General features: G+C 48.0%; 1 pseudogene; it reads right to left on the bottom strand.

Moving 5' to 3' along the window:
- Positions 1-5,708: 5,708 nt before the first annotated feature.
- On the bottom strand, positions 5,709-6,607 carry LOC123055943 (NDR1/HIN1-like protein 13; annotated as a pseudogene).
- Between the last annotated feature and the right edge of the window lie 4,332 nt (positions 6,608-10,939).

The raw sequence follows: 10,939 nt of genomic DNA, 5'->3' as shown, positions 1-10,939 counted from the left end.
GATGCTAACAAGTATGCAAAGCTCTAGCAATCCTTCTAAGGATTGGAGTAAGCATCTCGGAGTTGGAATGTACGCTTTGATGAGATGATCAAAGATTTTGGGTTTATACAAAGTTTATGAGAAACTTGTATTTCCAAAGAAGTGAGTGGGAGCACTATAGAATTTTTGATGAGTATATGTTGTTAACATATTGTTGATCAGAAATGATGTAGAATTTCTGGAAAGCATACAGGGTTATTTGAAAAGTGTTTTTCAATGGAAAACCTGGATTAAGCTACTTGAACATTGAGCATCAAGATCTATAAGGATAGATCAAAAACGCTTAATAGTACTTTCAAATGAATACATACCGTGACAAGATTTTGAAGGAGTTCAAAATAGATCAGCAAAGAAGGAGTTCTTGGCTGTGTTACAAGGTGTGAGTATTGAGTAAGACTCAAGACCTGACCACGGCAGAAGAGAGAGAAAGGACGAAGGTCGTCCCCTATGCTTTAGACGTAGGCTCTACAGTATGCTATGCTGTGTACCGCACCTGAAGTGTGCCTTGCCATGAATTAGTCAAGGGGTACAAGAGTGATCCAGGAATGGATCACATGACAGCGGTCGAACTTATCCTTAGTAACTAGTGGACTAAGGAATTTTCTCGATTATGGAGGTGGTAAAAGAGTTCGTCGTAAAGGGTTACGTCGATGCAAACTTTGACACTAATCCGGATGACTCTGAGTAGTAAACCGGATTCGTATAGTAGAGCAGTTATTTGGAATAGCTCCAAGTAGCGCGTGGTAGCTACATCTACAAGATGACATAGAGATTTGTAAAGCACACACGGATCTGAAAGGTTCAGACCCGTTGACTAATAACCTCTCTCACAAGCGAGATATGAACAACCCCATGGGTGTTGGATTCATTACAATCACATAGTGATGTGAACTAGATTATTGACTCTAGTGCAAGTGGGAGACTGTTGGAAATATGCCCTAGAGGCAATAATAAAATGGTTATTATTATATTTCCTTGTTCATGATAATTGTCTATTGTTCATGCTATAATTGTATTAACTGGAAACCGTAATACATGTGTGAATACATAGACCACAACATGTCCCTAGTAAGCCTCTAGTTGACTAGCTCGTTGATCAATAGATGGTTATGGTTTCCTGACCATGGACATTGGATGTCATTGATAACGGGATCACATCATTAGGAGAATGATGTGATGGACAAGACCCAATCCTAAGCATAGCACAAGATCGTGTAGTTCGTTTGCTAAGAGCTTTTCTAATGTCAAGTATCATTTCCTTAGACCATGAGATTGTGCAACTCCCGGATACCGTAGGAATGCTTTGGGTGTACCAAACGTCACAACGTAACTGGGTGGCTATAAAGGTACACTACAGGTATCTCCGAAAGTGTCTGTTGGGTTGGCACGAATCGAGATTGGGATTTGTCACTCCGTATGACGGAGAGGTATCTCTGGGCCCACTCGGTAATGCATCATCATAATGAGCTCAATGTGACCAAGTGGTTGGTCACGGGATCATGCATTACAGTACGAGTAAAGTGACTTGTCGGTAACGAGATTGAACGAGGTATTGGGATACCGACGATCGAATCTCGGGCAAGTAACATACCGATAGACAAAGGGAATTGTATACGGGATTGATTGAATCCTCGACATCGTGGTTCATCCGATGAGATCATTGAGGAGCATGTGGGAGCCAACATGGGTATCCAGATCCCGCTGTTGGTTATTGACCGGAGAGTCGTCTCGGTCATGTCTGCGTGTCTCCCGAACCCGTAGGGTCTACACACTTAAGGTTCGGTGACGCTAGGGTTGTAGAGATATTAGTATGCGGTAACCCGAAAGTTGTTCGGAGTCCCGGATGAGATTCCGGACATTACGAGGAGTTCCGGAATGGTCCGGAGGTAAAGATTTGTATATAGGAAGTCCAGTTTCGGCCACCGGAAAAGTTTCGGGGGTCACCGGTATTGTACCGGGACCACCGGAAGGGTCCCGGGGGTCCACCGGATGGGGCCACCTATCCCGGAGGGCCCCATGGGCTGAAGTGGGAAGGGAACCAGCCCATGGTGGGCTGGTGCGCCCCCCATGGGCCTCCCCCTGCGCCTAGGGTTGGAAACCCTGGGGGTGGGGGCGCCCCACCTGACTTGGGGGGCAAGTTTCCCCCCTTGGCCACCGCCCCCCTTGAGATTGGATCTCTAGGGCCGGCGCCCCCCCCACAGGGCCCCTATATAAAGAAGGAGGGAGAGAGGGCTGCGCACCCAAGCCCCTAGCGCCTCCCTCTCCCTCCCGTGACACCTCTCCCTCTCGCTGAGCTTGGCGAAGCCCTGCCGAGATCCCGCTGCTTCCACCACCACGCCGTCGTGCTGCTGGATCTCCATCAACCGCTCCTTCCCCCTTGCTGGATCAAGAAGGAGGAGACGTCTCTCCCAACCGTACGTGTGTTGAACGCGGAGGTGCCGTCCGTTCGGCGCTAGGATCATCGGTGATTTGGATCACGACGAGTACGACTCCATCAACCCCGTTCTCTTGAACGCTTCCGCTCGCGATCTACAAGGGTATGTAGATGCACTCCTTCCCTCTCGTTGCTAGTAAACTCCATAGATTGATCTTGGTGATGCGTAGAAAATTTTGAATTTCTGCTACGTTCCCCAACATTGTGGACGTTTATGTAATATATATCGTTTTTAAATATTTGCAATGTCTATTTGGGTCGAAATTTAAAAGTCAAAAGCAGACAATTTTTTTGAGATCCAGCGGCAAGTTGGGTGCACCGGCGACTGGACAACCACATGTCTGTTTTGCTGACAGATACAATCTGGGCAAACAGGTGTCTATTTGCTCCCGTGCGTTGGAGTTGGCCTAATGCGTTTGAAATCCCACAAGCCAGAAGCTAAGATGAGGGAGATTTGTCGGCCTTTGGATTTGCGCCACGTAGGCCTCCACAAATATTTTCCACACGAAACCTTATCTCTCGCTCTGCTCCAACCGACACTCCGCTCTCAGCGCCATATTGATGCCGGTCCAGAGTGGACGTGACAGGGCAGTCCAGCCGAACGGCACTGCATTCACATCGTCGCGGCGGTCGAGCAACCTGCTCTGCACCATGTTAATGTTGATTTAGAGTGGGCGTGACTGGACGGGACGGCTTTCTACCGCATTCACATCGGTGCGACAACCGAGCAACCTGCTTTGTGCCATGTTAATGTCGGTTCAGAGCTGGCGTGACCGGAACGGGATGATGGGATGACTTCCTAACACAATCAAGTGGGATGACCCTCCATCCGCCTGCCCGACATTCACGCCATCGCGACGAGCGAGAAGCCATCTTCGTCCGAACGCATTAAAGTCTCCGCTCCACCTGTTCGGGCACACGCTACTATTTAAAGAATGTCGACCACAACACAAAACCTACCACTTTTGAGCCCCATCTTGTTCTGTCCGAGCCGTCGACGCACCACCCATTCCCTCCCTTCCTATTCGACCGCCCCGAGTAATGGCCGGGACCCATTGTGGGTTCGCCTCCTATGAGGGCTAGGAGGAGGATGCGACAATGGAGGTGGCGGAGAAGAAGGCGAACGTGACAATGGAGGAGGAGGAGGCGCCCACGGTGATGGTTGTTTTCACCATGCAACAGGCGGAGACGCACTACACCGCATCATGGCGGACCAGGCGCTGCATGTGTCCGTGTTTCAGATGCTGATGGAGGAGCAACAATACAACCTGCAACTCCTCTTGGAGAACTGGTTGGCGGAGGGCCAGATCGAGGACGAGCAGGCGTCTGTCGGGCTGTCTCGACCATAGCCGCGGAGGATCTGGGCAGGCTTCGTGGATGAGCAAGGGACGATGCTCGAGTCCGTGCACAGCGCCCACATCATTCGCAATGAGCGGTGGTAGGTTAACATCCGATCCAACCTAAAAGTAAGCAATCCGCCAAAAGCAATCAAAAAAATTCCTTTGGTCGAAAACTTGAGGCGGAGTGCAACCACCTCTTCGACGAGATCGTGAGGGAGACGGAGGTGAAAGAGACACTCGTTGGCGAACGCGACTAATGTCAGCGTTGGCACCACCGCGTCGTTCGCGCCGGGCCGTAACGACATGGGGCCGGACTGTCCGGCTCGGTCATCAATCTCACCTCCACCGGCTCCATGATCGACCTCATCTCCATTGGCGACGTGTAAGGCTAGGCTAACTCCGATGAAGGGTATACTAGGGTTGAATCATTTTGCTATGTAAGAAAGAAGCAACTACTCCGTATTAATGAAAAAACCACATGCCCGTTTTTTTAATTTGGTGCAATGCATTGGATGACTCCTGTATTCTCTGTTCGTGGACACATTTCCACGGTCATTTGATGTGTTCATTTTAACGCACGGCGGTAGGGCTGCTCTTCATTTTCGACAAAGTTCACGCTGGCCGGCGTCTCTGTCTGGCCGCTGCCACCGGCACTTTCACGTCGACGGCGTTGGAATTGGCGGCTGTTGGGACGGAGCGGTCTAGATAGAGCAAAGTAGTTGAGCTTACGCCATGACGCGAGAGGTGATGTGGTCACGAGAACACGAGACCGAGGCAATGGACGTCGTCACCACCGCAACAGCAACAGGCAACCGAGGCAAAGGAGATGCAACACCACGACATCAACAACAACTCGTCAGTCAACTGCTACCGCATTCACAGCGACGTGAGCCAATCCATGCGTGTACCACCTCATCTCTTATTATATCCAATCTTCGTACGGCACGGTCTTGTCCTGCCTTCTGCCTTCGGTTCATCGAGAAGGCACATCGATCCGTCACGTACTTCGTCCTTCTTGCTGCCTGCCCTGCCCTGCAGGATGCGGCGGCAGCATGGCCGGCCGTGGCCGCGTCCAGACACGGCGGCTGCGTGGCGTGACGTTGGCGTTGTCAAGTCCGGCCAGCCGTAGCGACGCGGCTGTGGGCACCGGCATCGGCATGGACCCCGGTCCGCACCTTTCCTCCCGTCGCGGAATCCTCCACGTCAGGTCCCGGCTCTATGCGCGAGCTAGAGCAGCCGCCGGAGAGAAGAGAAGAGGTAATAGCACCCCAGGTACCCTAACTTGCACAGAATGTGATGATTTAGTCCCAAACTTGCAAAACTTTACTTCACCATACCCCAACTTGCACCTCATGTGATGATTTAGTCACAGGCCAATCACAGCTTGACAATTGGCAGCCAGGTGGCTGACCGGGCAGCACACGCACTTTTGCAGAAAACCCCCTACCGTTTTTTTAATCAACCCGCACTCACCTCCCAGACTGCAAAAGCATAAATAACCTAGTGTAAAGTGGAGTACATCCAAGATTTCAAGTTTGCTTCGAACTATGAATGTTCATGTATTTCATATTCAGAACGACATGTAGTTGCTACTGTTCCAAAATAAAATGTGTAGTTTCTACTGAAAACCACATGATAAAACCGTTCAGACTGTAACAGAACAGGTATCAGTGCACAACATCATTTTCTTTCGGTCTTTCAAGAGAAGAGAGGTTGCACCTCATGAACATCTTTACTGCAGCACAGTTTCGCGGCAGAACATGATTTCAAGTTCTCAACGGAGAAAGAGAATTAACATTGCTCGATCAAACCAACATACAAATTAATGGGGAGAAAAAAGAATCACGGAAGCAGCATGAATCCTTGGCCGCTACCTGCAAAAAGTGCTCTCCTAATCAGCCATTAGCCATTTTTTCTTGCATCGGCGGCGTCAGTTCCTCAGAACGGAACAAGAACGGCACATTGACGTCGCACGGCCTGGACACCACCTTGGCGCTGGCGGCGAGCCTGTCCACCGTCATGGCGCACCGAACCGTCACCTGCACGGCCCACGTCCTCACGCCGCCGAGCTGCAGCCGCACGGGCACCGTGATGTCCACGTCGAACGGCACCGATCGGAGCCGCTCTGCCGCGGCCATCTGCCCGCGCTCGCGCTCCGAGAACCGTATCCCGGTGCCCTTCGCCTTCGCCACGAACACCGTGATGTTGCACGGCGCCTGGTAGAAGGCCGGCCACGCGCCGTCCGCCAGGCTCACGCCCTCGTACGACACGGCGACGCGGCTCCCGGCGCCGTCGTAGTGCACGCCGACCTTGCCGTTGGCGCTGTTGTCGGCGCGGACGGTCGCGGCGAACCCCGGCGAGAGCGGGCCGGGGGCCGAGGCGTTGCTGACGCCGGCGAGGCCCGACACTGCGAGGGACACGACCGAGTACGCCGGCTGCCTGGGCTTGAAGGCGAGGTAGACGACCCCGACGGCGGCGGCGAGGACGACGGCGAGGGAGAGGACCGCGACAGCGAGGTAGAGGCAGGCGCGGAGGCAGGAGCAGTCGGCGCGGCGGGTGTAGTGCTGGAAGAGGCGCGCGTTCTCCGGCGGCGGCACGCGGAAGACCTTGTCTTTGGGCACCTGCACCACGTACGTGCCGGGCTGCGGCGCCGGCGGCTTCTGCTGGTGTTGGGGCGGCGGCGGGACGGGCTTCTCGAAGTGGACTGCAGAGCGGGCTGGGGGAGGGGTCGGAGGAGGAGTAAGCGTACTCGCCGGAGAAGTCGGAGCTGGTGGACGCGGCCGTCGTTCATCATAGGCCGCTCCTGCTCCTCACGTCGCGCGTGCGAATCAATCTGCGATATCAAAACCGTCCGTGCCAGAATGTTTTGCGCGCATTGGTACTTCCCAACCGAATAGTACTTTTTTAGCACGGTGTTCAGTGCTAGTATGCTTATCGTGGACGTCCTATTGCTTTGCAGTCAATAGATGATCTCTTGTTTTTGTACCATGGGACAGCACGCACTACGGCTCCTGTTCACCAGTGCACGTACCCAAACTTGAAGAGTGACCAGCAGCCTCCACACTGGCTGGTTCCAACTCATGACACGGTCCTTCTCGTTGAAGCATCGAACGGCGCCTTCCATGCACATGAAGCTGAAGTCAACCGTGTACTCGAACCAAACTCTAAACCGGTGTGCCCTGTCACCTCCACGAGGAAAGGAATAGTGTGGCGGAACCATTGTCTGAAACAGTCAACAGCAAAGCAAGCAAATCAGCAATCATTAAGCAAAGTAAACGAATGTACAAATGTACTAAAACGGAGCACGTCACTCAGCACGTACCCGCCGAGTTCCTTCTTGTCTCCGCACTGCTGCACAGCTTCATAGAAGACTAATGACAACTCGTCGTCGCTCTCCTCATGTCCCATGCCAACATCGAACGGTGAAGATCCAAACTCAACGACCATCAGCATCTGGTGCAGTGGGTTGGCTGAAATTTTGTTCATTTAAATTGTCGTTAGTTTCCGAACCAAATTACTATTCAAGGATCTGCACATCCCAGTTACAATTTTTTTTCTCATAGCCTGATAGGCACGCACCTGTGGAGCGCAGGCATTCAGACAAACATTCTAGACCTTGACAACCGGTGTCATGCCGAAAGCCACAGGGTTACACCTCCTCATCTTGTTCTGTGTGAACAAACCACCCGGGCCGCTACTATAACGATCGAACATGGGACCGGTTGAGTTGTTTGCTGAGCTCAGATCATGATAGGGAACACCTGGGAACAAAATCATGGGAGGTGAGTGCGGGTTGATTAAAGAAAATGGTAGGGGGTTTTCTGCAAAAGTGCATGCGCTGACCGGTCCAGCCACCTGGCTGCCAATTGTCGAGCTGTGATTGGCCTGGGACTAAATCATCACATGAGATGCAAGCTGGGGTATGATGAAGTAAAGTTTTACGAGTTTGAGACTAAATCATCACATTCTGTGCAAGTTAGGGTACCTGGGGTGCTATTACCTCAGAAGAGAACCGTCCCGTCCGTGTCAAGCACAAAACAACGGGTGCTCGTGTCGTGTACCCCTCTGCGCCCACTCGCCAGTTTTTGCGGATGATGCAAGTGCGGTCTTTCGCTTCACATTTTATTAGTAGTCCAGGTATGTTTGTAAGGTGCCCACTCTGACACTCGTGCTATCTTAAAAGTGCCATGTAAATAAATATTGATAAGGAGAAGAGAGAAACATAAGGAAATGCTTGTTTTCTCTTCATTAAAATAATGTTTCTTAGCAGTAATTATCTCATCATATATTTAGGGTATCTAGTTATTAGATATAAGACCAAGAAATGAACCATTGCACATAATTTTCATTGCCTTCTGTAAATTACATGGGGGACTTAAGATAAGAAGTTTTTTAGGCAACTTAAAAAAAGAAGTGTCTTATCAATCGTTGTACATGTTCTTACTGGGTTGTTAGCCTATTTGGGACTGGGACGCACGGGGCGGCGGGTGTATGCATGCTTGGCTGGAAACAAATGACAAAACTGGCCAGCGTTCGTGAGGCCCAGCAGCACATGAGTTTTTTTTTCCTATTTTCTACAAAACATTCGATGCATCTTCACAAAAAAAGAGTACAGTTGTCTCTTTCATAAATCTTATATATTAATAGCAAATTTAATAGGCCACTATAATGAAATTCATCTGAATTTTCATTTAGTTTGTACAATTTGTGAGATTTGAGTACGTAACCAAATTAACAAATTGTTCATGTGGCTAGTGAAAAACATTTCGTAGGATCACAAAAAACAGGTAATTTGTTTCCATATTATACGTAAAACCCTTTTCGTTCTAGTTTGAGTTCTTTCATGCATTTCAAAGCACAATGATCGTAGGTTTTAAAAAATGTTTACATATACTACAAAAGAGTATTTTCAGAACAAAATGTTCACATATATGAAATATAATACTCCCTCCGTCCCATAATGAAAGACGTTTTTGACACTAGTGTAGTGTCAAAAAAGTACATTAGGAGACGGAGGGAGTAGTATTGATGGCCTAAAAAAATCTCACCTGCCTGAAAAATCTTCATGTCTATTGCAATGAAAAGAATAATGAAAACTTAATTAAAAAACTAAACATGCCAATAAGTAAATAAAAGAACCAAGGTGATAGAAAAGAAAGAAAGAAATTCTGAGAAAATATAGAAATGAAAATAATTTTCTAAAGTAAAGTACACATGGAATATAAAATATATTTTTAATTCAGAAAACAAAGGAATTAAAATTGAAAACAACAACAATGAAAGCGAAAAGAACATCCCTTTTTTGGGCTGGCCCAACTGTCCCCAAGCAACCTATCGCTTACTAAAGTGGATCACTTATCTGGAGTCCTCCTCTTCAGCCGAAATCACTAATTGAGGAGTACTTGTTGCAAAGATCACTTCAATTTCCCTGGTTGCGACAAGTGGCGCACATGCAACGCGCCACTTGTCGCAACCTGGGAGTTTTGTCTTTTTTCGTAGATCCGTTTATTCAAAATGTTTTATCTCTCAAACCGTGCGTCCAAATCTCGAACCGCTTTCATCGTTGGATTCCTCGCGTCGAGATCTTCAAAACTAGATCCTATGTTGATAGGTTATGACGAACTTTTTTTCACGAAAAAAACCGGATGAAAAACCGAACTGGGAGCACGGGCTTTTTCCCTTTTCGAAAGAGGCACGCCCGTGCCTTTCACGAAATCACAACACGGAAGGAAAAAAAGAGAAAACACGTTTTTTTATCCGTTTTCGAGGAGGCACGGCCATCACTCTCGTGAAAGCACAACCGTGCCTCTTGCGGAAGCAAAACCGTGACTCTCGCGAAAGAAAAAAAAAAGAAAAAACGCGTTTTTTTCCTTTCCGAGAGGCACGGCCGAGACTCTCGCGAAAGCACAACCGTGCCTCTCGCGGAAGCAAAATCGTGACTCTCGCGAAAGAAAAAAAAAATAGAAAACGCGTTTTTTTCCCGTTTACGAAAGGCACGGCCGTGACTCTCGCTAAAGCACGACCGTGCCTCTCGCGGAAGCAAAACCGCGACTCTCGCGAAAGCAAAAAAAAAAAAACAAAAAACGCGTTTTTTTCCGTTTTCGCGAGGCACGGCCGTGACTCTCGCGAAAGCAAAACTGTGCCTCTCGCGGAAGCAAAACCATGACTCTCGCAAAAGGGAAAAAAATAAAACGCGTTTTTTCGCGCAATTGTTTTTTGATTGAAAAGCTAAGAAAGACCGGTGGAAAACCAAAACGTCGAAAAAAACAAAAAAACCGTTTAAAAAGCCGAAAACGCGTGCGGAAAAATAGAAAAAACAAAATCCAGAGGGAGCGCCCACAGCGCGACACGTGGCGAATGGCTGAGAGCGCGCAAGTGATGCTGATTGTTGTGAGGCTCCCGAAGGAGCGCTCGTTAACTAGTTGCTCTCGTCTTCAGCGCCCACGTCTTCGCCTGCATGAGCCTGGACCAGCCACTGTACCTGCCTCGCTGGCTCCCACTTGCACGGTCATTTTTTTCTGTCCGATTTTGGCTACAGTACAGCTGCTTTTCTACATACCCAAAAAAAACTGCTTTTCCATAGTACTTGCTGCTATTCTTAGAAAAACCAACCGGTTTAATAGTTCATGAAAATTCAAAAAAATATAATGAATTTGCCAAAAATGTTCTCAACTTTGGAAAAAATTCAAGTTTTTTTTAAAAGTCACATATTTGAATAAAGTTAAACAATTTTTTTAAAGTTGATAAATCTGAAAATATTCCAAAACTTTTGAGAAAAATGTTCACAGATTTGAAAATATTCCAAACCTTTTGAGAAAAACGTTCACAAATATTCATTAAATTTTGAAAAAAGTTACCGGATTTGAAAAGGTTCATCGATTTTGATAAAGGAAAGTTAACAAATTTGGAAAAGGTTCATCATTTTTTTAAATTCATAGATTTTCATAAAATGTTCACGAATTCAAGAAAAGTTCATTAACTTTGAAAATAAAGTTCATGGATCACCGGATATTATAAAAAATTGTTCATGGATTTGAAAAAAATCATCAATTTTGTTAAATAAAAACTTCTCAAAATTAAAAAAAGGGGAAAAGGAGCAAGAAAAATTTAAAATCAAAGTAAAAGG

Source organism: Triticum aestivum, chromosome 2D (assembly GCF_018294505.1).
Source record: "Triticum aestivum cultivar Chinese Spring chromosome 2D, IWGSC CS RefSeq v2.1, whole genome shotgun sequence".
Classification (NCBI taxonomy): Eukaryota; Viridiplantae; Streptophyta; class Magnoliopsida; order Poales; family Poaceae; genus Triticum; species Triticum aestivum.
This window is presented reverse-complemented; position numbering and strand designations above follow the sequence as displayed.